General features: G+C 43.7%; 1 protein-coding gene and 1 pseudogene across 1 annotated transcript in view; one reads left to right on the plus strand and one right to left on the minus strand.

The window, feature by feature from the left end:
• The window catches only part of UBAP2 (ubiquitin associated protein 2), a 127,085-nt gene extending 112,666 nt beyond the window's left edge, over positions 1-14,419 (minus strand). The window contains 1 exon segment of the mRNA XM_032860388.1: positions 14,338-14,419. The gene's annotated coding sequence lies outside the window, so the exon portion shown is untranslated.
• Positions 14,420-22,431: 8,012 nt separating this feature from the next.
• LOC116869516 lies at positions 22,432-23,006 on the plus strand (annotated as a pseudogene).
• The last annotated feature ends 4,889 nt before the right edge of the window (positions 23,007-27,895 follow it).

Below are 27,895 nucleotides of genomic sequence, written 5' to 3' on the forward strand. Positions count from 1 at the left end.
TGAGTATCTCAAAGATTACACTCACTGCCTCCACTTCCTCACTAAACATCTCTTTGAGTCTGGTTTCCCTCAACCTTACCCTGCTATTCCCTTCCTTAGATTTCTCAGACACAACACCTGGTTCTCTTTTCTCCCCCCAAATCCTCAACCACATTATATCCTTCTCCCAGCCCCGACTTCTAAAACTGTTCAATTCTTGAGCACATTCTCCCTTCCCACAGAAATTCTATGCTCTAGCATCAATAATTACCTATAACTTCAAAGCCAAAGTGAAAGGCCTTGTGTTTCTCCAAAGATTCAGCACACATCTAACTGCCTACTAGGTATCTAAACCCATTATGGAATTCATCCAAAAGCACCTCATTTGAAGACTTGGCAAAATTTTCCAAGTGACCAGTATTTTTTGGTGTTCCAGAGCTCAAAACCATTAAATCATTCTTTTACTGCCACCATTTCTTCTCAAACCCACTTAAGTCACAAAAGATACAAGACCTTGGGGCACCTGGGTAGCTCAGTTGGCTGGGGGTCTGCCTTCGGCTCAGGTCATAATCCCAGGATCCTGGGATTGAGCCCCACACTGCCGCTCCCTGCTCAGCAGGGAGTCTGCTTCTCCCTCTGCTGCTCCCCGCCTGCTGTGCACACGCTCCCGCATGCTCTGTTAAATAAAAAAATCTTAAAAAAAAAAAAAAAAAAAAGTTGTTTTAGGGACGCCTGGGTGGCTCAGCTAGCTGCCTTTGGCTCAGGTCTGGATCCCAAGGTCCTGGGATCGAGTCCCACATCGGGCTCCCTGCTACACAGGGAGCCTGCTTCTCCCTCTGCTTGATGCTCTCCCTGCTTGTGCTTCATCTCTGTCTCTCCCTCTCTCTCTGAAAAAAAAATTTTTTTAAGATTTTACTTATTGGGGCGCCTGGGTGGCTCAGTGGGTTGAGCCTCTGCCTTCAGCTCAGGTCATGATCTCAGGGCCCTGGGATCGAGTCCCGCGTCAGGCTCTCTGCTCAGCAGGGAGCCTGCTCCCTCCTCTCTCTCCGCCTGCCTGTCTACTTGTGATCTCTCTGTCAAATAAATAAATAAAATCTTTAAAAAAAAAATAAAACAGCTAGTAAAATCAGAGTGAATAACCAAAGCAGAGGCAGCATTTCTTTTAAATCACAGAAATCAAGTCCAACTAAATGCCTGACTAAACTCCCAACATATAAAATAGGTAAAAGCAGGGCTCCTGGCTGGCTCAGTAAGTAGAGTATATAACTTTTGATCTTGAGGTCCTGAATTCAAGGCCTATGCTGGATGGAGAGCTTACATAATTAGATAAACAGATAAAAATGCATAAAAGTGAAGTGGGGCCAAGCATAACTAGGCACTGGAGTTCAAGGGTGCCACCTGAATCTCCATCCCGTCATTTCCCATCCAGTGCAAATGCCCAGGTTTATGTACCACAAATGTGGACATTGTTTTACTTATCATCCAGCACTTGGCTATATTCCCAGAGAATAGTATTTCAGACAGGTAAAGTAGTACAGTTTTGTGATTAAGAACAAAGTTCTGGAAGGGGGATGAAGAACAAAGCTTTGGAAGTCACAAAGGCCTGCATTCTACAACTTACTAGATTAGGTAACCCTGATCAAGTGCGTTACTCTCTCTCAAGCCTGGGAGGCGCACTAAACAGAATAAGGTACCTCAAATGCTTAGTCTAGGTCTTAATAGCTACCATAAATACCAGTGACTATAGTATTAATGTTCACTGACCACATTTGTTTCTGCCAATTTAATCTCAAAATACTGCCTGTTTATTTAGACAATTTAAGTAACTTTACTGAGGTATAGAAAATACATAAAGCTCACCCTTGTTAAGTGTAAAATTCAATGTTGTTTTTTTTTTAAGTTTTACTTATTTCCTCAAAAAAAAAGAGAGAGAGAGTGCACAAGCAGGGGGAGCCTCAAGCAGAGGGAGAGGAAGAAGCAGGCTCTCCATTGAGAAAGGAGCCTGATGCTGGACTTGATTCCAGAACCCTGGGATCATGACCTGAGCCAAAGAGTGACACTTAACTGACAGAACTACACGGGCACGCCAAATTCAATGATTTTCAGTACTTACCAATTATACAAGTATCACCAAAGGCCAACTACACTCCAATAAAATCCTTTGTGACACTGGTCATTTCTTTGTCCCACAGACGACTAGACTGTCAGAGTATATAAACTGGTTCATGTTAAGCTAGCTATGTCCCATTACAGCTGGGATCTTTTGATATTAAAACAATTAAACAGAGTGCCTCGTTGGTTCAGTCATTTAAGCATCTGCCTTGGGCTCAGGGCATGATCTCCCAGTCCTGGGATCCAGGCCCGCGTTGGGCTCTCTGCTTGGCGGGGAGTATGCGTCTCCCTCTCACTCTCCATGTTCTCCCTCTCTCTCTCTCTCTCAAATAAACAAAATAATTTAAAAAATAAAGAACAATTACATAGCACAGACTGTCTTTAAAAACAAAACAAAACAAAACAAAACCCACAACCTCTTCTGTGGTAATTAAATAGTGAAAGGCCTATATTAATAAGATTTTTATTCTTGTAATCACCATCGAGACTGTTCCATAATATACAGAGGTACTTTCCCACCATTACCTTAGCAATCCCAATCACAAGGTATTAAAAAGATACTAAATAAAGTGAAGTACCACAGCTAAGAATTTTCAAGAAGTCATCTTGTCTCCAGCAATTTAAAGGATTTCACCACGAAACTTCTAATCAAAATGAAATGAGCCCCTGATTGGGGAAAAATTGAGACATTCAATAAGTTACTACTAAAAGCTGACCCAAAGAAAATAATGTGAGTAAACTTACAATAAGAGTAACTTTGGGGGGGTGCCTGGGTGGCTCAGTGGGTTAAGCCTCTGCCTTCAGCTCAGGTCATGATCCCAGGGTCCTGGGATCGAGCCCCGCATCGGGCTCTCTGCTCAGCAGGAAGCCTGCTTCCTCCTCTCTCTCTCTGCCTGCCTCTCGGCCTACTTATGATCTCTCTGTCAAGTAAATAAATAAAATCTTAAAAAAAAAAAAAAAAAAGAGTAACTTTGGGATGCCTGCCTGGCTTAGAGAAGTATGCGACTCTTGATCTTGGTCATGAGTTCAAGCCCTATGCTGGGAACAGACCTCACTTGGAAGTAAATAAACAGAACAGAGTAACTTAGTTTCTGGCTGGCTCAGTCTGTACATGTGACTCTTGATCTTAGGGTTGTGAATTCAAACCAATGTTGGGTGTAGAAATTACTTAAATTTTTTTTTTTTTTAAATCTCTAAAAAAAGTAAGTAATGGGGCGCCTGGGTGGCTCAGTGAGTTAAAGCCTCTGCCTTCGGCTCAGGTCATGATCCCAGGGTTCTGGGATGGAGCCCCGCATTGGTGGCGGGGGGGTTTCTCTGGTCAGCGGGGAGCCTGCTTCCTCCTCTCTCTCTGCCTGCCTCTCTGCCTACTTGTGATATCTCTGTCAAGTAAATAAATAAAATCTTAAAAAAAAAAAAATTCTAATAAAACTGACCTATGGATACAAAATTCCAGGGTTTTTTTTTTTTCTTTTCTTTTTTAAAGGAGGCTCCACTCCCAGCATGGAGCCCAATGAGGGGCTTGAACACGCAACGCTGAGATCAAGACCTGCGATGAAATCAACAGTGGGATGCTTAACTGACCAAGCCACCCAGATGCCCCTTTTTCTTTAATTTTCAAAGATTTTTTTGTTTAAGATTTTATTTAATTTATTTTAGAGCAAGCCTGGGGGCGGGGGGAGGAACAGAGTTGGAAGGAGAGGGAGAGAATCTGGAGCAGACTCCAATCTGAGCACAGAGAGACCCGATACAGGGCTTGATCTCAAGACCCTGAGAACACGATGTGAGCTAAAACCACGAGTCAGACACTTCATCAACTGCACCACCAAGGTACATCTCAAAATTTTATTTTTAAGTAATCTCTACACCCAGCCTGGGGCTCCAAGTCACAACCCCGAGATCAAGAGTCAAACGCTTCTCTAAGCCAGCCAAGCTCTCCTAAAATTCAAAGTGTTTCAACAAAAGAAACAATTATAACTTCAGGAATTTGGCCATTATGGATCCTATAAGAATGACTATAGGAAAAGTAAGGCTCAGTCTCCCACTGCTTCAAGGATGCCTTCCCAAATTCAAATGATAGTGCTTCCCTCTGTGGCTCCCAAATGGAATCCTATTCCTAAACGCCCTACTTGTCTTCCCATCAGAATGTAAGCACCTAGAGAATAGGGACGGTGCTTTATCAGTAGCATGTAACAGTTGCTGCCAAGTAACATTAAAGCTTTGTCAGATGAACACCTGTTTAGGACCAAAAATTTTTTTTTTTATTTTATTTTAAGATTTTACTTATTTGTCAGAGGGATGCAGAGAGCACAAGCAGGGGGAGTGGCAGGCAGAGGGAGAGGAAAAAGCAGGCTCCCCCACTGAGCAGGGAGCCTGGTGCGGGCCTCATCCCAGGACCCCGGTATCGTGACTGAGGTGAAGGCAGACGCTTCACCGACTGAGCCATGAAGGTGTCCAAGGAGCACATACCATTAACAACAACAAACTACTTTTCAGGCCTAATCTAAGTTAAGCTATATTCTGAGCATTTCACAGAAATAAAATGCCATGAGAATTTACTTTTAGGGTGCCTGGATGGCTCAGTCATCTGCCTTTGGCTCAGGTCATGATCCCAGAGTCCTGGGATGGAGTACATATCAGGCTCCCAACTCAGTGGGGAGTCTGCTTCTCCCTCTGCCCCATCCCCTGCTCATGCTCCCTCCCCCTCCTCTCTCCCCTCTTCGCAAAAATTAAACAAAATTTAAAGAAAAAAAAAATTTCCTTTCTAAATTTTTTATCTATGTAACAGTTTACCATTATTCCCACATATCAAAAGGACTTTCCATCATTTTTTCTGCATAAGATTAACAAGATACAGGGGCGCCTGGGTGGCTCAGTGGGTTAAGCCTCTGCCTTCGGCTCAGGTCATGATCTCAAGGTCCTGGGATGGAGCCCCGCATCGGGCTCTCTGCTCGGTGGGGAGCCTGCTTCGCTCCTCCCCACACACACCCCCCCCCCCCCCCCCCCTCCCCGCCCTCCTCCCCCCCCCCTCTCTCTCTGTTTCAAAAAAATAAAATCTTAAAAAAAAAAAAAAAAAAAAAAAAAACTAAATGCCAGCAGTAGTTATCTTACTTATCAGATACTCTGACTGGCAATTATGCCTGATAAATGACAAAATAATCACTTAAATGGATTATCATTCAAGATTATTCTTCACTGACAATACATAAATAAGGGAAAGCAGAAACTCTGATTGGATACTAACAAGTTACAAAAAGACATTTTGTGAACTGGGAAATCTAAACGTGAGTTTTTATCAGGTATTATTGATATTATTCATTATATTTATTCACTTTCCCAGGTAGAATTAGATTACTGTTATTACTTTTTTCTTTTTTTTTAAGATTCCATTCAATATTTGACAGAGATCACAAGTAGGCAGAGAGACAAACAGAGAGAGAGGAAGGGAAGCAGGCTCCCAGCCAAGCAGAGAGCCCGAAGGCAGAGGCTTTAACCCACTGAGCCACCCAGGCACCCCCTGTTATTATTTTTAAGAGAAGCTTTCTTGTAAAGAGGTACTTCCTAAGGGCATATTTAGGCATAAATGTTAAGATGTTTCACTTTACTTTCAAAACATTCAGCCTCAAAAGATAATGTGCAGAGGGGCACCTGGGTGGTTCAGTAGTTAAGCCTCTGTCTGCTTTTGGCTCAGGTCATGATCCAAGGATCCTGGAATCGAGCCCCACGTCAGGCTCCCTGCTCAGCAGGAAGACTGCTTCTCCCTCTTCCACTCCCCCTACTTGTGTTCCCTCTCTCACCATCTCTCTGACAAATAAATAAAATCTTAAAAAAAAAAAAAAAAGATAATGTGAATAGTAGAAAGAAAAGTCAATGTAGCAAAATACTAAATAGAGACTCCAGGTCAAAGGTATACATGTGTTCCTAATAGTCTTTCAGCTTTCATAGATTTGAAAAATATTAAAAAGTTGAAGGAAACCAAACAGAAAAAAATAATCAGAACTGCAAAAAGAACAGAAAAACAATAAACACAAGGCAAGCAAAGACTCTGATGCCAAAAAATATATACAAAATATCTGAAATTATAATCAACAATGACAGTCTTCATGCTCCAGTTAAAAGAGAATTTGGCAGGAGATATCAGCAAAGCAAAATCCGGCTGTGTGGTGTTCATAAAAGATTTATCTAAAATATCCCATTAGAATTGCCAAAAACATTTAAAAATTAAAGCAATACCCAATTTAGATAAGGACTTGGAACTCCTTATCAACTCACTCTTCAGAAATAAGTACTAATGTCTAAGGTATTCATTGTATGCATGAATTAAACTTCTTCCCTAGGCTTCTAGAATGAGATCAATTATGTACACCCTGAAGAGAACTGAAAAAGTCATCAATTTTCTGTGTTCTGTAGTTAAGATGAAGACCCTGTACAACACAGCTTGGGATTACCTAATAAAGTTATACATGCTACAAACACAACCCAAAAGCTCCAGTCCCAGTTACACAGTCTCAAGAAATCAGTTTGTTTTGGGGGGAGGGTGAGGTTGTACAAATGTTCACAAAGAGACAAGTAAAAATTTCTAATCACAAGAAACTGGAAATGACACAAACATCAATCACAACAGAGTAAGATGTAACATATCCTTACAATGGAGTACCACACTACTCAAAATGACTGATAGAATCAACATGAATGAATCTAAAACATTTAAGAGTTAAAGAAGTATCAAAAAAAATTCCATTTAAAACAAGATTGAGGGGGGCCTGGCTGACTCAGCTGGTAGAACATGGGGCTCTTGATCTCAGGGTTTGAGTTTAAACCCCACATTGTGAATAGTTTACTTTGAATGAATAATTCAAGGCTGAAAATGGCAATATTAAACTATGTATTATTTATGGAATAAAAATCCTAAAAATGGGGGCACCTGGGTGGCTCAGTGGGTTAAAGCCTCTGTGCTCAGCTCAGGTCATGATCGCAGAGTCCTGGGATGGAGCCCCGAACCGGGCTCTCTGCTCGGTGGAGAGCCTGCTTCACCATCTCTCTCTGCCTGCTTCTCTGCCTACTTGTGATCTGTCAAATAAATAAAATCTTAAAAAAAAAAAATCTAAAAAATGTTTTAAAAAAAAAGATATATAGGGGCGCCTGGGTGGCTCAGTGGGTTAAAGCCTCTGCCTTCGGCTCAGGTCATGATCCCAGTGTCCTGGGATCGAGCCCCACATCGGGCGCTCTGCTCCGCGGGGAGCCTGCTTCCTCCTCTCTCTCTCTGCCTGCCTCTCTCTGCCTACTTGTCATCTCTGTCAAATGAATAAATAAAATCTTTAAAAAAAAAAAAAAAAAAAAAACCAAGATTGAGGGGGGCCTGGCTGACTCAGCTGGTAGAACATGGGGCTCTTGATCTCAGGGTTTGAGTTTGAACCCCACATTGTGAGTAGTTTACTTTGAATGAATAATTCAAGGCTGAAAATGGCAATATTAAACTATGTATTATTTATGGAATAAAAATTCTAAAAATGGGGGCACCTGGGTGGCTCAGTGGGTTAAAGCATCTGTGCTCAGCTCAGGTCATGATCGCAGAGTCCTGGGATGGAGCCCCGAACCGGGCTCTCTGCTCGGTGGGGAGCCTGCTTCACCATCTCTCTCCGCCTGCTTCTCTGCCTACTTGTGATCTGTCAAATAAATAAAGTCTTAAAAAAAAAAAATCTAAAAAATGTTTAAAAAAAAAAGATATATAGGGGCGCCTGGGTGGCTCAGTGGGTTAAAGCCTCTGCCTTCAGCTCAGGTCATGATCCCAGGGTCCTGGGATCGAGCCCCGAATCGAATCGGGCTCTCTGCTCAGCAGGGAGCCTGCCTCCACCTCTCTCTCTGCCTGCCTCTCTGCCTGCTTGTGATCTCTGCCTGTCAAATGAATAAATAAATTCTAAAAAAATTTTTTTTTTTTTTTTTTTTTAAGATTTTACTTGAAAGAGGGGCACCTGGTGGCTCAGCTGTTAGGTGTCTGCCTTGGGTCAGGTCATAATACCAGGGTCCTGGGATCGAAACCCTTCTCAGACTCGCTGCTCTGCCGGGAGCCTGCTTCTCCCTCTCCCACTCCCCCTGCTTGGGTTCTCTCTCTCACTGTCTCTGTCAAATAAATAAATAAAATCTTTTAAAAAAATAAATAAATAAAGATTTTCCTTGAAAGAGACAGAGCACAAGGAGGGAGAGCAAAAGGTAGGGAGAGGAAGAACCAGCCTCCCCCCTGAGCAGGGAGCCCCATGCGGGGCTGGATCCCAGGACTCTAGGATCTGAGCTGAAAGCAGGCCCCAAACCAACTGAGCCACCCAGGTGTCCCCCACCCCCCCGCCAGTAATAATAATACTCTACTTCTTGGCTAGTCATTTTATTCTTGTTTTTGAAAACTCTACATGTGTTTTTATTCCCCATACAACTTTTTTGGTACATATTCTCTATTTCTCAATAAAAATCATTAAGTATAGGGGCGCCTGGGTGGCTCAGTGGGTTAAGCCTCTGCCTTCGGCTCAGGTCATGTCTCAGGGTCCTGGGATCGAGTCCCGCATCGGGCTCTCTGCTCAGCAGGGAGCCTGCTTCCCTTCCTCTCTCTCTCTGCCTGCCTCTCTGCCTACTTGTAATCTCTGTCAAATAAATAAAATCTTTATAAAAAAAAAAAAGAATTTCTACTAAAATGTTAAACCACGATTAAGTCATTTTTATCTTTTGATTTTCTCAGATTTTATAAAATGTATTTTCTTAGGTAAAATAGTACCAGACAGCCTGACCCTAAAAACTTCCATAAAACGGAAATTTCAAAAGACGAGGAACAAACTGATTTGGTCTAAAAACAATGTAATGGAATGCCTGTCAATCAATCCTAAAGCCAGTGTTGGTTTTTTTTTTCCCCTACACCCTATTTAAGCTAAACCTGTATTTTTTTTTTTTAAGCCCACTTATTCTCTTGCTTAATGATTTGAAAATACCAAACACTCTTAGCAAATTAAAGATCACACCCTTCAAAGAGCACGTTCCAGCTAGGTAGACACACAACACAGACAGCACTATGCACCTTGCCCAAGCCCATGAAAAGAGGTTGCAATGATATTTTAGGTTTTCATCTGCCTGCCTGGACAGCAGCATGTTACGTGGCAAGTACTGTCAGAAGGTCCTCAGTTGAGACAGTGTTGAGAATTTTTTTGTATGGGGATGAAAGGGCAGAAGGAAGCAGAAAAATAAAATGGAGAGAAAATAAAGGGAAGAGAAATAAAAATTTTAAAAAGGGAGGGAGCGAGTGGAGAGAAAGAAGACAGAGAGGGAGAAAAACACCATTAACAAGAAGCAATTCTGAGCTCCCAAAAGTTCTCACACATATAGTATCTAGGAGTGACCTGATAAGATTGAGATTATATGTAAAAAATTTAGAGTAATGTTCTTAGTATTACTGGACTGTGGACACACCATATAACTTTATTCTTTTTAAAGATTTATTTGAGGGGTGCCTGGTGGCTCAGTGGGTTAAGCCCCTGCCTTCAGCTCAGGTCATGATCTCAGGGTCCTGGGATCGAGTCCAGCATCAGGGTCCCTGCTCAGCGGGGAGCCTGCTTGCCCCCCTCTCTCCGCGTGCCTCTCTGCCTACTTGTGATCTCTGTCAAATAAATAAATAAAAATTAAAAAAAAAAAAAGATTTATTTACTTGAGAAAGAGATAGGGAGTGAGAGAAAGAGTGCACACATGTGCTGTGCAAGCAGTGGGGGGCAGGGGAGGAGGGCAGATGGAGAGTATCTTCAAGCAGACTCCCCACTGAGCATAGAGCTAGAAACAGGATCTCCATCCCTGGCCCCATGAGAACACAACCTGAGCCAAAACCAAGAGTTGGATGCTCAACAGACTGAGCCACCCAGGTGCCCCCATACAGTATAACTTGAAAGTTCCTATGTGACATCTTAGTTAAAAACAGATTAATAATAACAACTGTTAATAGTAAGAAACAAGGCTGCAGCAACAGTAACTTGGAACTAAATCCAAATCAAAGTCTCTCCTCTATAAATCTGAAAATCTTCTCATAAAATTTTATGTTTTAGACCCATTCAAATATACGTTCTATTGCTTTCAGAGTTCCAAATGAAGAAAAACAAGCCACACATTCCTAACAACTTTTCTAAGAACTCTACATAGTCTTAAATGAAACATCTACTCCTTTAAGCCCCATTTCATAAATTCCAAATAGATACTAAGTTCCAATTCAACTGATTTTATCACCCAGTATGAAAGTGAGTTATCCAGGGGCACCTGGGTGGTTCAGTCGTTAAGCGCCTGCCTTTAGCTCAGGTCATGATCCCAGGGTCCTGGGATGGAGTCCTCCATTGGGCTCCCTTTGGGGGGGGGGGGTGTTGCTTCTCCCTCTCCCACTCCCCCTGCTTGCGTTCCCTCTCTCGCTGTCTCTGTCAAATAAATAAATCTTAAAAAAAAAAAAAAAAAAAAAAAAAGGAAAGGAAATGAGTTATCTGAAAATTAAAACTCACTCTAGCACACATGCCATGTCAGCAACAAATTCACAAACCTGGTCTTCAAAAATCCATAACAAAAAAATTTTTACCTCCAATAAATTACCTTCCCCCCCCCCACATTTTTTATTTTTGGGATGCCTGGATGGCTAGTCAGTTAAGCGTCTGCCTTTGGCTCAGGTATGATCCCAGGGTTGAGATCAAACCCCACAACAGGCTCTGTGCTCAGCCTGAAGTCAGCTTGAGATTCTCTCCACCCCTGTCCCACCCCTCACTCACACCCTCTCTCTCTAAATATTAAAAAAAAAAAAAAAAAAAATTTTTAAGTTTTTTTTTTTTTTTAAGATTTTTATTTATTTATTTGACAGAGAGAGATCACAAGTAGGCAGAGAGGCAGGCAGAGAGAGAGGAAGGGAAGCAGGCTCCCTGCTGAGCAGAGAGCCCGACGCGGGGCTGGATCCCAGGACCCCCGGATCACGACCTGAGCCAAAGGCAGAGGCCCAACCCACTGAGCCACCTAGGCGCCCCTAAAGTTTTATTTTTAAAAATTAAAAACAACAGCAGCAACAACACCACCCAAACCTGATTAATTTCGTTCTTGGGCTTAAAAAAAAGGATTCCATTCCTAAATATTTGAGTTGGGCCAAAATTATTTCAGAACTAACCCCAGGCTTATGTGGTGATATTCCCTCTAAGTCTTCCCTCTCTTTGCCTTCCTTTAAGTCGTATCTTCACTCTCCTACGGGTTGGGGAGCAGGGAGGGAGTAACACCTATCAGTGATCCACCACCTTACCAGTCAACACAACCAGTGCCATACATGCCACACTCCATTCACTGGAATTAACGAAGAGCCAACTAATGATCTCACAGGATTAATAAACAAAATAAGATGTAAGAAAGAGCAATTTCACGATCTGTGAATTCATGTAGACTCCTTTTGAGCAGGCATTCCTCAAACCTCTTCAACAGGCTTACACCAAAACCAAAAAAAGTAGGGCACCTGGGTGGCTCAGTTGGTTAAGCGACTGCCTTCAGCTCAGGTCATAATCCCAGAATCCCGGGATCCGGATCGAGTCCCACAGCGGGCTCCCAGCTCCACAGGGGGTCTGCTTCTCCCTCTGACCCTCCCTCTCATGCTCTCTCTCTCTCAAATAAATAAAATCTTTAAGAGAAAAAAAAAGGTGTCTTATAACAACAACACATCTTAAGTCACCATTTTTAAAAAGGATTCAGGGGTGCCTGGGTGGCTCGGTGGATTAAAGCCTTTGGCTTGAGTCATGATCCCAGAGTCCTGGGATCGAGCCCCCGAATCCAGCTCTCCACTCAGCGGGGAGCCTGCTTCCTCCCTCTCTGCCTGCTTCTCTGCCTACCTGTGATCTCTGTCAAACAAATAAATAAAATCTTAAAAAAAAAAATAAAAATAAATAAAAAACTTAAAAAAGGATTCGGGACTGGAGGCACCTGGGTGGCTCAGCGGATTAAGCATACAGCTCTTCATTTCAGCTCAGGTCATGATCTCAGGGTTGTGGGATCAAACCGTGGGTGGGGATCCACACTCAGCAGCAGTCTTCTAGTTCCTCTCCTCCTGCTCCTCCCTCCCATCTCATCCCCCCTCCTCCACTTGCACACAGTCAAGCTCTAGAAATACATAAAATCCTTACAAAAATAAAATAAAAAGGACTGGGGAATCAATACTTCAAGACTTAACACTTCCAAAGTGAAGGCTTCACTTCATAACAGTTTAAAACTTCCACACTGGTTTATACTTTCTACATGTAGTGTACTGTTAAAGGAGTAGAGATAGCAACCAGTTCCTTCCCATGAAAACACAAGGGCCTACTGAAATTAACCATTCTTCTTCATGTTCTACCATTTCTCCCTAAACAATAAAAGTCACTCAGGCTAATACCAAGAGACACTGGCTGGTGAGCACTGCACAGGCTGCCATCAGTTACCAGGAAAGGGAAACGAGGTGTTATTGTTGTTCTAGCCTTGTTCTAAAGGCAGATCCATGTGACTGCTGCTGGTACAGCCCACATTTAAAGAGAGAGGCTAGAGGAAACCAGAACAGCAGGAAACAGGCAGGAGAGGCAATTATCACAACCCTTTCCCATGGCCTCATTTCCATGCCACCATTTCCAGCTGTATTTCATACACAACCAAAAAAACTCCCTTCTCTGAATTGTTTCATTTCTGAGGGTCAGAAGCAACACAGAAGCAAATGGGAAATCAAAGCTGTGGAAAACTAGCAAGACAGAGATGGGGGAAATCTCATCACCCATGTGAACCAGCCTTAACCAGGAAAAATCACATGGAACATACTGGAGATGTAGAAGAGCAATGTGGGAGACTAATCAGTTCTGCCTAGAGATAAGTGTTCACAGAAATATAAGGATGACAGACCCAGCCAAGGGTCCCTGCAAGTACATAAGAGATACTGGTGGACTATAAAACTCTATGGTCTCCAGAGTGGAATTTATTCCCTTTCCCGAAACAGTTAAGTACCATGCCAATCTAGGCACCCAATGCCGAGGATACAGGAGAACTTAGGTATTAGGTCCATCTTTCCTCCACCTGTATTAGACAAAATGACACTAAAAATTAGGATGTACAGTGCATGACAAAAAGTGAGGAATACACCACTGACATAACTCTTGGTTTAAAAAGTATACCATAAACGTTAATTAATAATTAATTGAAAGTATACCATAACTGAATAGAAAATATAAAAGGCCTGGGTTCACCCAAAAAGTTAATTATATGCCCTCTGAATAAAAGATGTTTGGATACCTTAAAAAGACCATCGAAAGCTCTCAACTGTTAGTGTACAAAAGGGCTAAAGATAATAAGCCTAAATACTAACATATCACATACCTCGGATATAAGCAGAAACCAATATCCAACAGAGGTGGTGGTGAAGCTACAAGATTACGTCAAACAGGAGGGATCAACTCCTAGAGAGCAAGGATAGGAGACCAGAGTGGCAGCACTTAAGATGCCCTGGCAAAAAAATAAGATTGAAAACCGAGGGGAAGAGGTGGAAAAGCCAAGTGGGAAAGTGATCCACAGGCAAAGGAAACGGAAATGTAATTTACTAAAGAGAGAATAACGCAGAACTTTGGCTTACAGGGTGCTCTCAAAACTACATTAGAAAAACTATGATAAAACCAGACTAGAGGGACCGGGACTGAAGAGAAAAACTAAGTCCCCAAGAGTCTTAACACCAAAACCTCCCAGAATAAGAAGGAGTAGAATCTATTCCTCCGGGTAAACCGAGTAAAGCTACAGTGCGCAGAAAGTTGGGCTCTAAGACGCCCAGTCCCAAGACTTAGCGACAGGCATGAAAACCTAAAAATGGTCAGGATGGGAAACATCAGAGCGGCGCGGGTGCTCCAGCCGAGAGGAAGGCAGGGACAGAGGTGGGAGAGAAAACCACACCCTCTAGGGCAGAAACCCGAAGGGGGGGGAGGGGAAGGCGCCCCCTGGGGTTGGGTGGGGCCAGGCCGACTACGACTGGGGTAGGCAGGAAGAAGCGCAGGACTGCCCGCACAGAGAGGAAGGAAGGCGCCCGGGCCTGGGCATACTGGGGACGCATGAAGCTGGCAAGGGACGCTTGGCCCGGTCTTCAGGAGTGGGCGCTGGGGCAGTATGAAGAGGGTTCGAGGAAAGAAGAGCTGAACCCAGGACTAGAAACCGCACGCTGCAACACTCAGGGCTCATGGAACAGGAAAGGAGAGAGAGGGTGCCAATTACCGCTGCTGTTCTCGCTGGACTCGGGACCAGCCGCCTCCGCCGCCGCCGCTCGTTACCTGCCAATGTGCCTCTTACAAAGCGGCGGCGGCGGCAGAGGCGCCCTGGTTCGTCACGTGACCTCTGCGTCACGCGCGAAGGAGGAGCCACCACGCGACGCTCGTTCCCGGCCCATCAGCCCGCCCACAGAGCACGTCGCTTCCTCCAGCCTCCCCCATGCCATCTAGAGAGGCCAACAACGCCGAGGTGCGGTTAGGCACCGGGAAGGAGCAAATAGGGGAGATCTTATAAAATTTCTCGTACTCAGAGTTGTCAAGAGGCTAATACATACCGCATCCAGAATGCCCACAACTGCAGCTTGTCGCGCTGTGATGACCTCACAAGGCACCACGAGTCGCTCCCCTGCGGCCGCCTTCCTCTCATCACGTGATGTGGCCCAACCATTCAAAACAGGCCTAGCTCCCCCAAACCTTGCGCGGGGGGAGGGGGGAATACTATCGCCAATATGCTGCACAGCGAAAGTACCTACCACCGCAGCCTTTCCCTCGCGGGTTCATAGACCTTGCATTTATGATTTAGTGCCGAGGCAAAACCGTGAGGGAAAACGGACAGTACTGACTTCTGCGACTAATACCAGTGGACGCGGCTTGCCGGGCAATGAACGCGATTCCCGCTGGGAGATGTAGTCCCGGCGGGGGATGGGGTTCCGCTACTAGGTTCCCGGTCTCGCGCTCCGCTCCGCCCTCTGCGCGGGAAAACGCCAACGGCTACCCCAGGTGCAGCATCGTGGAGCAGGCTTCAATAGAAACTTACCCAGGGCAGATGGGCCTCGGGGCTTGTCTTATTAAACGTGGGCCTTGGATTCTTTTATCAAGTCTCTTATGCGTAAATTGATTAACGTTTATTGATTGTTTACTGCATGTCAATACAACAATTTTTTTTAAAGATTTTATTTATTGGGGCGCCTGGGTGGCTCAGTGGGTTAAAGCCTCTGCCTTCGTCTCGGGTCATGATCCCAGAGTCCGGGGACGACCCCCACATCGGGATCTCTGCTCCTTGGGAAGCCTGCTTCCTCCTCTCTCTCTGCCTGCCTGCCTCTCTGCCTACTTGTGGTCTCTGTCAAATAAATAAAATCTTTAAAAATTAAAAAAAAGAAAAAAAGATTTTATTTATTTATTTGATAGAGACTACAAGTAGGCAGAGAGGCAGGCAGGCAGAGAGAGGGGAGGAAGCAGGCTTCCCAAGGAGCAGAGAGCCCCACGCGGGGCTCGATCCCCGGACTCTGGGATCATGACCCGAGACGAAGGCAGAGGCTTTAACCCACTGAGCCACCCAGGCGCCCCTCAATACAACAATTTTTACTAAATCTTATAATAAACCCTTTGAGCCAGGGATTGCTCCCTGTAAAGAAAGGCTTAGGGGGCACCTGGCTGACTCAGTCGATAGGGTCTCTATGTTGGGGTTGTGAATTCGTGTTCCACCTTGAGTGCAGAAATTACTTAAAAAATAAAATCTTAAAAAATAAAAAGGTTGAGAGGTTGAGTTGTTTCTAGCTGAAGAGAACCAAACCAGATTTTGTATCTCCAAACAATAATCCTCCTCTCAGAAAGATCTTAACTCCAGGTATTAAGCATAATTGAAGAGATAATGCTTTATACTTGTGGCATAGTATTTTGGAGTTTTGTGTGTGGGTTTGTTTTTTTTTTAAGATTGTATTTATTTATTAGAGCGTGAGCGAGAGCAGGAGCAGGGTGGGAGGTCAGAGGGAGCAGGAGCAGCTGACTGCCCGCTGAACCGAGAGTCTAGTGTGGGGCTCCATCCCAGGACCGTGAAATCATGATCTGAGAGAAGGCGGACACTTAACAGACTGAGCCACATAGACGCCCCAGTATTTTGGAGTTTAAAGTATTGCCCCGTTTACTGACCTAGTTAATTCTCAAAGGCAGTATCTCGGGCTGGTTAGGTACACAGACTTTGGCCTTACCTCAATTTGAGCTTCTTTCCTTCGCAATAACACCACTTCACCAGGTAGTGAAAATTAAATGAGATCATGCAGGGGCACCTGGCTGGCTCAGCTGTTTAACTATCGGCCTTTGGGTCAGGTCATCATTCCAGGGGCTGGGATCAAGCCCCGCATTGAACTCCCTGTTCAGCAGGGAACCTGCTTCTCCATCTCTCTCTACCTGCCGCTCCACCTGCTGGTGCTCTCTCAAATAAATAAACGAAATATTTAAAACAAATAAATAAATGAGCTCATATAAAGTACCTGTTTGGCACATAGTTAAACCCTCAATAAACAGTAGTAATTACTTTCACACCTGGTATGTACCCTTCGGGCACAGCAGATAAGAAACAAAGGTTGGGTGGGGGTGGGGGTGGGGGTGAGCCTGGGTAGTTTGGTGGGTTAAGCGTCTGCCTTTGGCTCAGTTCTTGATCTCAGAGACCTGGGATGGAGCCCTGCGTGGGCGGCGGGGGGGGGGGGGGTCCCCCGGAGTCCCCCGGAGTCCCCCGGAGTCCCCCTGCTCAGCGGGGAGTCTGCTTCTCCGTCTTAATCTCTGTGTTCTCTCTCGCTCGCTTGCTCTTAAATAAATAGATACTTTAAAAAAATTAAAAAGGTGGCTATGGTGAGTACTGTGATATGTTAAAAAGGTTTTTTTTTTAAAGTAAGGTGGGAAGGGAATTAGCATACACTCTTTATGCAGGACACTACGCTAATTACCAACTAACACCCTAGTTACTAATAGACTGTTGTAGGTTAAATTACTTGATTAATAACAATTGAAACCTTAACAGTCCTGCTCAGTTCAAGGGAAGCCTTTGTTACACATCTGAATTGATCAAAGAATGCTCAGGCCAAAACAAAAATTATCACGACCATTCATGTGTAGATGTATCTTATCTCTCCCTTTTGACAGTGAGCTGGAATTGCGCAGGGTCAGTTCAGTCTTCCTCCTCTTTGTATTCCTGCTTTATAGAACTGTGTGGGAGAGTCAAAGATAAAACCACCCTTGAGACAAGAGGCTTTAAGGGAAAGAGTACAAGAAAACAATTCTGAAAACAAACGTTGTAACAGGAGCTATCTCTGTAGAGTGGGAAGGAGGGTTTGTGGTCGAGGGTGCTAGTAAAAAGGGACTAATGTAATCTATAACATTTTAATTTTTGCATAAAGAAGTACTGGTTTTTTAATTAAAGATAATAAGAAAAGAGAGACCCCCCCCCCAAAAAAAAAGAGAGAGAAAGAAAAAGAAAAGAGAGACCAGTGTGCCTGGCTTGGCTCAGTTGGAAGAGCATGTATATGACTCTTGATCTCAGTGTTGTGAGTTGTACCCCCAGGTTGGGTATAGGTTTTCCTAAACATAAATATGTAAATTTTAAAAAAGAGGGGTGCCTGGGTGACTCAATTGGTTGAGTGCCTGCCTTTGGCTAAAGTCGGGATCAGCGGGGAGCCTGCTTCTCCTCTGCCTACCATTCCCCCTGCTTGTGCTCTCTCTCTCTCTCTCAAATAAATAAATAAAATATATATTTAAAAAGAGAGAGAGGGGGGCGCCTGGGTGGCTCAGTGGGTTAGAGCCTCTGCCTTCGGCTCGGGTCGTGATCTCAGGGTCCTGGGATCAAGCCCCGCATCGGGCTCTCTGCTCAGCGGGGAGCCTGCTTCCTCCTCTCTCTCTGCCTGCCTCTCTGCCTACTTGTGATCTCTGTCAAATAAATAAATAAAATCTTTAAAAAATAAATAAATAAGAGAGAGAGAAAGGGACCCCTGAGTGGCTCAGTGGGTTAAGCCTCTGCCTTCGGCTCAGGTCATGGTCTCAGGGTCCTGGGATTGAGCCCCACATCGGGCTCTCTGCTCAGCGAGGAGCCTGCTTCCCCCCTCTCTCTCTGCCTGCCTCTCTGCCTACTTGTGATCTCTCTCTCTGTCAAATAATAAAATCTTTAAAAAAGAAAAAAAAGAGAGAGATGTGTTAGTTCTGTGACTGATACAAGATATGTCACCTTTCTAGTCCCTCAATTTCCTCTTCTGTTATATTCAAAAACATGTCTCTTCTGTAGCAGGCATACTCTGCTGGAGACTTTCGATAAATTATCATTTATCAAGGGAAAGTCCCACCTTAGATCTAAGATCAGAGATAAAAAATAAGGGCATCAAAGTCCTAAAACCTCACTGATAACAGTTATTACCACCTGGATGTAATAGAACTATCCTCTCCCAATAGGCTCCCCTAGGGGGTATCACTACCACCCATGCCCACCCAGCCTGACTCTGATACATTGAAACTTATTTTACATCCTGTGACTGCAAAGAACATCACTATCCAATTCACTAGTTTTTGTTTAAATATCCTTGGCTGGACTACAGTAAGAGCATAATATGATGGAAAATACACTGGAAAAATCCTCAGAATCCTGGGCTTTTAAGTCTGTAAACATGGCAGACAATAAAGAAGGTGGGTGAAACCAGATGAAGTCCATCTCAGAGAGAATCAGTAATGGGTAGCTGAGATTTAGGAAGATAAAATCAAAATGTATAAACTCCAGAGCTAATCACTGATTAAGTTCAAGTCTAATCTCCTGACTCACAGTAAGTGATCATAATCCGATGCAATATACCTGCAGAAGAATGTGATAACTGAGTGGGAATGGTCTGTATAGAATCTAAAAAAAAAAAAAAAGAAAAAAAAAAAGAACAAAAAAAAACCAAAAACACCCTTAAGAAGCAAAAATGTACACCATGGAGGGAAAAGGGTAGCCTGACCATCAGCACGTAGAATGTTTTGGTCCCTTTGGCAGATCTCTCTCTTTAGCAGATAGAGATGAATGATCCATGACTCTTAACCATAAAAATCATCCAAGATTCCCCTACCTATGTTTCATGTCAAGAGCAACCTTCTAATGAGAATCTGGCTTCTTCAGGCCGCCCAGCTCACTCAGTTGGTGGAGCTTGAGACTCTTGATCTCAGGGTTCTGAGTTCAAGCCCCACATTGGACCTAGAGCTTACTTAAAAAATAATAATAAAAATAAACAAGGGGCATCTGGGTGGCACAGTTGGTTAAGCGTCTGTCTCTTGCCTTCAGCTTAAGTCATGATCTCAAGGTTGTGAGATAAGAACCCCATGTCAGGCTTCTTGATCACCGAAGAGTCTGCTGGAAATTCTCTCTCTCCTTTGGCCCTTCCCCCACCCCTCTAGCTCACTCTCTCTTTCTCTCTCTCAAGTAAATAAATAAATCTTTTAAGTAGTGAAATTCTGCTTACTTTACATGGCATTGCTGAATTCATGCAAGACACTGCCTATGAAAGTCCTCAGAAAATAACTGGAATTTAAGAATCCTAAGGAAATATTACTACCATGAAAACCATTATTTGATTTCAACAATACTATATAACCCAAGTCAGTGGTTGAGGTTTGGGTTCCAGAGGAATCCAGGAAGGCCTGAATTCTAGAACAAGGGTCAGCAAACTACAACTCACAGGTCAAAACCAGCCCATCTCCAAGTTTTCTACAAAGCCTTAGCTAAGAATTATTAGCCATTTTTTCTTTTCTTTTCTTTTCTTTTTCTAAAAGATTTTATTTATTTATTTGACAGAGATCACAAGTAGGCAGAGAAGCAGGCGGGGTGGGGGGCGGGAAGCAGGCTCCCTATTAGCAGAAAGCCTCATGTGGGGCTCGATCCCAGGACCCTGAGATCATGACCCGAGCCAGAGGCAGAGGCTTACCCCACTGAGCCACACAGGTGCCCCTCTTTTTTTTTTTTAATTTTTATTTATTTATTTGACAGAGAGAGAGAGATCACAAGTAGGCACAGAGAGAGGAGGAAGCAGGCTCCCTGCTGAGCTGAGAGCCGATGCGGGGCTTGATCCCAGGACCCTAAGATCATAACCTGAGCCAAAGGCAGAGGCTTTAACCCACTGAGCCACCCAGGCGCCCCTCTTTTTTTTTTTTTTGTTTTGTTTTGTTTTGTTTAAAAGTAAGCTCTATACCTAATGTGGGGCTTGAACTCACAAACCTGAGATCAAGAGCCCCATTCTCCATCGACTTAGCCAGGCAGATGCCCTAAAGTCGAATGTTTTTTGTTGTTGTTGTTTTGTTTTGGGGGGTTGGAGCAGAGAGAGAAGGAGAGAGAGAATCTTAAGCAAGTTCCATGCCTACCATGGAGACTGATGTGGAGATGATAACCTGAGGCAAAATTAAGAGCCTGATACTTAACCAACCGAGCCACCCAGGCACTTGTTTTGTCTCAAAGTAAACTCTGTAGTCAATGTGGGGCTGGAACTCTTGACCCCAAGATCAAAAGTCACATGCTGCAGGTGCCTGGGAAGTTCAGTTAGTTAAGCAGCTGCCTTTGGCTCAGGTTATGATCCCAGGGTCCTGGAATGGAGCCTCACATGGGGCTCCCTGCTCATTGGGGAGCCTGCTTCTTCCCCTCTCCCCTGCTCCCGCTCTCTCTCTCTCTCTCTCTTAAATAAATAAATAAAATCTTTAAGAAAAAAAAAAGTTGCATGCTCCCCCCACTGAGCCAGCCCCCTGCCCCTTATTAGGCATTCTAAAACGGTGCAAAACGGGGCACCTGGGTGGCTCAATCATTAAGCATCTCCCTTCAGCTCAGGTCATGATCCCAGGCTCCTGAGATCGAGCCCCATATTCGGTTCCCTGCTTGGTGGGGACTCTGCTTCTCCTTCTCTCACTCCCCTGCTTGTGTTCCCTCTCTCACTGTATCTCTGTCAAATAAATAAATAAAATCTTTAAAAAAAAAAATTCCTTTCCTTTAAAAAAAAAATGCACCCCCAAAATCAAAAGAAGAATACTTCGTGGCACACAAAACTTACCCAAAATTCAAATTTTAGTCTACTAAGTTCCATTGTAACTCAGCCACAATTATTCACTTATGTAGTCTATGGATACTTTCACACTACAATAGAGAGTTGAATACCTATAACAGAAACCATGTGGCCCAGAAACCCTAAAATATTTACTGTCTGGGGGCGCCTGGGTGGCTCAGTGGGTTAAAGCCTCTGCCTTCGGTTCAGGTCATGATCCCAGGGTCCTGGGATCGAGCCTCCCATCGGGCTCTCTGCTTGGCAGGGAGCCTGCTTCCTCCTCTCACTCTCTGCCTGCCTCTCTGCCTACTTGTGATTTCTGTCTGTCAAATAAATAAATAAAATCTTTAAAAAAAAATCTTTACTGTCTGGCCTTTCACACAAAAGTTTGCAATCCCTGTACTAGAAGATTCTAAGTGACCTTAGGCAAGGTACTTAATCTCATCCTATCTTAGTTTTCTCAAATGCAAAATGGGGATCACAATGCTAGATTTAAAAAGTTCAATATAATGTGGGGTTTGAATCGTTTTTTTCTTTTTCTTCAAAAGTGATGTTTTTTCTTTGAGTAATCTCTACACCCAACATGGGCCTTAAACTCATGATCCAAGATCAAGAGTTGTATGTTCTACTGACTGAGCCATTCAGGTGCCCTTGTGTCTTTTATTTTAATCCTTTTTGACTGTAATTTACAAAACCTACAAGAGGAAATACATACATGTATATATAAAACTGAAAATGTTTCACAAACCAATACCTATTCATATATTTATTTACTCTGAGTGTTTCAGTATACCCTTCATGTAGCATTCCTTGATGATACCATTTTACATAATCATGGCACATGAACCTGATATTTTTCATTTTTTTCTATTTCTGTTTTTAAAAAATAGATAGGGGGGTGGGTGGGGAGATGGGTGAAATAGGTGATGGGGGATTAAGGAGTACACTTGTGATGAGAACTGGGTGATGTATGAAATTGTTGAATCACTATATTTACATGTGAAACTAATGCTGTATATTAACTATATTGGAATTCAAAGAAAAAATTAAAAAATAGGGGCGCCTGGGTGGCTCAGTTGTTGGGTGCCTGTCTTCCACTCAGGTCATGATCCCAGGGTCCTGGGATTGAGCCCTGCATCAGGCTCCCTGCTCAGCAGGAAACCTGCTTCTCCCTCTCCCTCTCCCCCTGCTTGTTTTCCTCTCTTGCTGTGTCTCTGTCAATAAATGAATAAAATCTTTTAAAAAAATAGTAATAAAATAGGGGCTTAGACCTAGTTTGTGGCAACATGGCTAAACGCACCAAGAAGGTCAGAATCATGGGTAAATAGGGGACCTGTCATGGTGCCTCCCTCAGGAAAATGAAGAAGATTGAAATAAGCCAGGAACCCAAGTATACCTGCTCCTTCTGTGGCAAAACCAAGAAGAAAAGACAAGCTGTGGGGCTCAAGGGTGGCTCAGATGGTTAAGCATCTGCCTTTGGCTTAGGTCATGATCTCCAGGCCCTCCAATCAAGCCCCAAGGCAGCTTCCCAGCTCAGCACAGTCAGCTTCTCCCTCTCCCTTCACCTCTCCCCCATTTGTGCCTTCTCTGTCTCTTTCAAATGAATAAATAAAATCTTCTGAAAGAAAGAAAGAAAGAAAGAAAGAAAGAAAGAAAGAAAGAGCGAGAGGGAAGGAAGAAAGAAAGGGAAGGAAGGAAGGGAGGGAGAGAAGGAAGGAAGGAAGGAAGAAAAAGAAAAGAGAAGAGCACTGTGGCTCCTGCATGAAGACCGTCACCGGTGGTACCTGGACACTACAACACCACTTCTGCCCTCACAGTAAAGTCAGCCATCAGAGGATTGAAGGAGTTGAAAGACCAGTAGAAGCTCCACCATTTCTGTTTTTTTTTTTTTTTTAAGATTTTATTTATTTATTTGACAGAGACACAGCTAGAGAGGGAACATAAGCAGGGGGAGCGGGAGAGGGAGAAACAGGCTTTCCATGGAGCAGGTAGCCCGATGCTGGGCTGGATCCCAGGACCCTGGGATCATGACCTGAGCTGAAGGCAGTTGCTTAACGACTGAGCCACCTAGGCGCCCCAAAGCTCCACCATTTCAAACACTGCTAGCATATAATAAATTGGTTAATTTATGTAATAAAATTAAAACATTTTTTAAGTAGAGTTTTGAATGGCCAAAAATGGGACAATTTGAGCTACAAAATAATGATAGTATTTGATTGATTCAAAGCATAAATATCCATGAGTCAATACTGATATAAATAAATGGAAGGGGGGGTGCCTGGGTGGCTCAGTGGGTTGAGCCTCTGCCTTGGCTTGGGTCATGGTCTTGGGGTCCTGGGACCAAGCCCCGAGTCGAGCTCTCTGCTCGTGCCTCCCTCTCCCTCTCTCTGCCTACCTCTCTGCCTGCTTGTGATCTCTATCAAATAAATAAATCAAATAAATAAATAAATAAATAAATAAATAAATAAATAAATAAATGGAAGCTGGGGAGGACAACTGGCCAGGGAGAAGCAGACTCTCCACTGAGCAAGGAGCCCAGTGTGGGACTCCATCCCAGGACCCTGAGATCATGACCTGAGCCGAAAGCAGATGCCCAATGACTAAACCACCCAGGTGCCTGGACAAGTGCACAAAAGTTTGAGGAGAAATTGTATATCCCTCAAAATATCTGTGAATTACTATGGTGGGTTTGTTGTTGTTACTTTAAATTTTTTCAGTGAATCCAAATATGTCTTAAGAAACTACTGTGGTGTTTGAAAAGGTTCTTTGGTACTTCCGTCAGTAGTTGGAGCTTAATTCCCCTCCACCTTGAATGTGGGCTGCACCTAATAACTCAAGTCTAACAAATAGAGAACGGAATGAGAAAAATAATAACTTTATAATATAGAGACTTGACAGACACTACCTTAACCAAATGATCAAAGTTAACTGCAGAAGGCATATTGATATCATGAACACCCTGATATGAAGCAATGCAAAGGACACCTCACCTCTGTGGCATTCTTCCCAAAAATCTACTGCCTGAGGGTAACTGAGGGACATTATACTAAGGGACTCTTCAAATGAGTCAAAAGTCATTTAAAAAAAAAAAAGGAAAACAGAAACTGAGGGAGATCACAGAGTCTAAGGAGGCATGACAACTAAATGCACTGTGTTATCTTGACTTGGAACCTTGGATTTTATTTTATTTATTTATTTTTTAAATTCGACAGAGAGAGATCATAAGTAGGCAGAGAGGCAGGCAGGCAGAGAGGGGGAAGCAGGCTCCCCGCCAAGCAGAGAGCCCGGCGCAGGGCTCAGACCCGGAGACCATGACCCAAGCTGAAGGCAGAGGTCTTAACCCACTGAGCCACCCAGGCGCCCGGAACCTGGGATTATTTTAAAAAAGGATATTAAGGGAAAAATGAAAAAATGCAAATAAAGTTTTAGTTTAGTTAAAAATTTTGTACTGGTGTTCATTTATTTTTTGTTGTTGTTCTAGTGTTACTTTCTTACTATGATTTCTTCCATTCAGAGAAGCAAGATGAAGGTACATGGAAATTCTCTTTTCTTTAGGTGTAAAATTATTTCAAAATAAGTTTTAAAAAACCAGCAGGTCACAACCCACTAAAATGATTATTTTAGGGTTTTTTTTAAAGATTTTTAAATTTTTTTCATTTGACAGTGTACTAGCAAGGGGAGTGGCAGGCAGAGGGAGAGTGAGGGGCAGGCTCCCTGCTGAGCAGGGAGCCCCATGTGGGGATCAATTCTGGGACCTTGGGACCATGACCCAAGCCAAAGGCAGACACTTAACCAACTGTGCCACCCAGGTGCCCCTCTTTTTTATTTTTTAAGATTTTTGTTTAAGATTTTAAGTAACCTCTACATCCAACATGGGGCTCAAATTTACAACCCCAAGGTCAAAAGTAGCATGGTCCACTGACTAAGCCAGCAGGTGCCCCATGATTGCTTGACTCTTTAATGTATCTAAATCTTCAGGGGCACCTGGGTGGCTCAGTGGGTTAAAGCCTCTGCCTTCGGCTCAGGTCATGATCCCAGGGTCCTGGGATCAAGCCCCGAATCGGGCTCTCTGCTCAGCGGGGAGCCTGCTTCCTCTCTCTCTCTCTCTGCCTGCCTTTCTGCCTACTTGTGATCTCTGTCTGTCAAATAAATAAATAAAATCTTAAAAAAAAAAGTATCTAAATCTTCAGATTGAAAAAGACTAAATTAATACAAGTAAAAAGCTAAGAACATTGGCACATGGTAAATGGACAATAAATATTAACTATTATCAATATCCCATAATATTGTTAATTTTCTTCCAATGGAGTGTGAGGGTCGATCAGTCAGTTAAGCATCCAGCTCCTGATGTGGGCTCCGGTCAGGAGCTCAGGGTCTTGGGATAGAGCCATTGAGGCTCTGTGCTCAGTGTGGTGTCTATTTGAGAATTCTCCTTCACCCTCTCTGCCCCTCCTCCCACTTGCCCATGCTTGTTCTCTCTCTCAAATAAATAAATAAATCTTTTAAAAAAATTTTTTTCTGGGCATCTGAGTGGCTCAGTGGGTTAAGCCTCTGCCTTTGGCTCAGGTCATGATCTCAGGGTCCTGGGATGGAGCCCTGCATCCGGCTCTCTTCTCAGCAGGGAGCCTGCTTCTCCCTCTCTCTCTGCCTGCTTCTCTGCCTACTTGTGATCTCTGTCAAATAAATAAATGAAACCTTTAAAATTTTTTTTTTCTTTTCTTCCAGTTTCTTTTTCTTTTGTTCAAAAGAGACTTGCCCTGGGGGCAGCTGACTAACTCAGTTGGTAGAGCATGGGACTCTTGATCTTGGGGTCATGAGTACAAGCCCCATGTTGGGCATAGAGCTTACTTAAAAATACATAAACTTTTGGGGCGCCTGGGTGACTCAGTGGGTTAAAGCCTCTGCCTTCGGCTCAGGTCATGATCCCAGGGTCCTGGGATTGAGCCCTGCATCAAGCCCTGCATCGAGCCCTGCATCAGGCTCTAGGCTCAGTGGGGAGCCTGCTTCCTCTTCTCTCTCTGCCTGCTTCTCTGCCTACTTGTGATCTCTGTCAAATAAATAAATAAAATCTTTAAAAAAAATACATAAACTTTAAAAATTATTTAAAAAACCAGATACTTGCCGTTAGTGGCTGAATATAATAGACCTCAAGACAGACTGTCATGTACCATCTGTACCAACGAGAGTAAAGAGTCCAGGCTAAAGTGGGAAGGAGAGGGGCGCCTGGGCAGCTCAGCCATTAAGCGTCTGCCTTGTGCTCAGGTCATGATCCCAGGGTCATGGTATGGAGCCCCACATCAAGCTCCTTGCTCAGTAGGAGGCCTGCGTCTCCCTCTCCAGTTCCCCCTGCTTGTGTTCCCTCTCTCACTGTGTCTCTCTCTGTCAAATAAATAAATAAAATCTTAAAGTGGGAAGGAGACACAGATTCAAGGGGTTAAAATAGTACATTACAAACTGTATTTCCATGCTGTCCAAGTTGTTATGCCTAAAACATTGGGGCTGAAATATCCCAGTTTCAAAATATACACTTCCTAGCATTAAGATACCAGAAAGAACCTTCAGAAAAAGACCCAGAGGGAAAGGAAAAATATTAATAGTCTAAGCTAGACCTCAAAAACATCTGCCACCATGACAGCAGCGTGCTCACTGTCCATTCCTAAGAACACAGATTCTTGTCTTGCAGATAATAGTTAAAAATATGTAGGGAGTAAGGAAAGGATGGGGGCATGGGCAAAACGAGTAAAGGGGAATGGGAGATTCAGGCTTCCAGCTATGGAATTAATAAGTCATGGGGATGAAATGTACAGTACGGGGAATATAGTCAATGTTATCGTAATAGCATTGCAGGATGACAAATGGTAGCTACACTTGTGAGCATAGCATGACATATAGGCTTGTCAAATTGCCATGTTGTGGGTGCCTGGGTGGCTCAGTTGGTTGGGCAACTGCCTTTCGCTCCAGTCATGATCCTGGAGTCCTGGGATCGAGTCCTACATCAGGCTCCCTGCTCCATGGGGAGTCTGCTTCTCCCTGTGACCCTCCTCACTCTCATGCTCATTCTCTCTCTCTCTCAAATAAATAAAGTCTTTTAAAAAATCACTATGTTATACACCTGACACTAATGTAACATTGTGTGTCACGTATACTTCAATTTTCTTTTCAATTTTTTAAAAAAGATTTTATTTATTTGACAGAGATCACAAGTAGGCAGAGAGGCAGGCAGAGGGTGGGAAGAGGGGGAGGGAGCGGGAAGCAGGTTACCTGTTGAGCAGAGAGCCCGATTCGGGGCTCAATCCCAGGACCCTGGGACCATGACCCAAACCGAAGGAAGAGGTTTTAACCCACTGAGCCACCCAGGCACCCCTACTTCAAATTTTTAAAGTTTATTTATTTATTTAAAATAATCTCTACACTCAACATGGCGCTCAAACTCATGACCTCCAAATCAAGAGTCACATGCTCCTCCAAATGAGCCAGCCATATGCCCCAGGAAATAATTTTATTTTGTTTTATTTTTTTTTTAAGATTTTATTTATTTATTTGACAGAGATCACAAGTAGGCAGAGAGAGAGGAAGGGAAGCAGGCTCCCCGCCGAGCAGGGAGCCTGACACAGGGCTCGCTCCCAGGACCCTGGGATCATGACCTGAGCCGAAGGCAGAAGCTTTAACCCACTGAGCCACCCAGGCGCCCCTCACAGCTTTATTTATTTTATTTATTTATTTATTTATTTTTTTTTTTTTCACAGCTTT

This window comes from Lontra canadensis, unplaced genomic scaffold, assembly GCF_010015895.1.
Source record: "Lontra canadensis isolate GAN:19392208 unplaced genomic scaffold, GSC_riverotter_1.0 scaffold19, whole genome shotgun sequence".
In the NCBI taxonomy this organism is placed as follows: domain Eukaryota; kingdom Metazoa; phylum Chordata; class Mammalia; order Carnivora; family Mustelidae; genus Lontra; species Lontra canadensis.